Below are 1,279 nucleotides of genomic sequence, written 5' to 3' on the forward strand. Positions count from 1 at the left end.
TACAGTTGCTCTGTCGACTACGGAGGCTGAATACATGGCGGTAACAGAAGCTATAAAGGAAGCCATCTGGCTTCAAGGATTGCTTGATGACTTGGGGATTGAACAGGACCATGTGGATGTTCATTGTGACAGTCAGAGTGCTATTTATTTAGCAAAGAATCAAGTTCATCATGCACGTACAAAACACATTGACGTGAGGTTCCATTTTGTTCGTGAGATTATTGACGAGGGAAATATTCTTCTTCAGAAGATTGGGACCGCTGAGAATCCTGCGGATATGTTGACAAAGCCAGTTTCGTTGCTCAAGTTTAAGCATTGCTTAGACTTAATTGGCATTTGTAAAGTTTGTTGATTGCCCCATGGGGGATTGGGAGACGACCATTGAGAGTGTTGCTTCGAGGTTTTGAGCCAAGGTGGAGATTGTTGATGAGTGGCTCAAAAAAAATAGTCAAAAGCAAAACTGCTTTCGGCTGGCAGACATCTTGCAGTGCTTTCGGCTAGCAGACAAATTGGAGACAAATTAATGGCTAGCATTGATGGCTTACTTTTACCTTTTTGACTTGTGTGTTTTGCTTTTGCCGTTGGGTGGTTGAAGAGCAAATGTTTGGCTTATAAAAGGGAACATGCATTTGGGAAAAAAGGTAGAGCGGAAAGCACCGAGAGTTGATGAGAGAAGAGAGAAGTTGGGAGAGAGAAAAATAATAGTTTGGGCAACTAAGCTTTTGTTGCTATTGTTGATTATTTTTCCCTCTCTAAATTGTACTCAATTTGTATCCCCTTTATATTCTTGAGTGTGTGAGCTTGGGTATATTTGGGGCTTGGGTTTTCTGAGTGGTTAAACACTATTGTATTCTCTCATTGATTATAGTGGAATACTCCGTCGTCTCCAAACTGGATGTAGGCAATTGCCGAACCAGTATAAATCTTGGTGTTGTTCTTGTTGATTATTTTTGTTCTATTTTTCTCCTGCCTGTTGTTATTTATTTTTCACTCGCAGTTGGTTGACGCTTCCGCACAACAGGTTCAACGGTGAAAAATGCAGTTATCACCGTACCTGCCTACTTTAACGACTCTCAGCGACAGGCTACGAAAAATGCAGGTGCTATTGCTGGCCTAAATGTGATGCGTATCATTAATGAGCCGACTGCTGCAGCCATTGCTTATGGGCTTGACAGGAAGTCCGGTTGGTATAGCAAGAGAAATGTGATGATATTTGATTTTGGTGGTGGTACTTTGGATGTTTCACTTCTTACCATAGCTGATAGTGCCTTGAAGTGAG

Source organism: Prunus persica, chromosome G2 (genome assembly GCF_000346465.2).
Source record: "Prunus persica cultivar Lovell chromosome G2, Prunus_persica_NCBIv2, whole genome shotgun sequence".
Lineage (NCBI taxonomy): Eukaryota > Viridiplantae > Streptophyta > Magnoliopsida > Rosales > Rosaceae > Prunus > Prunus persica.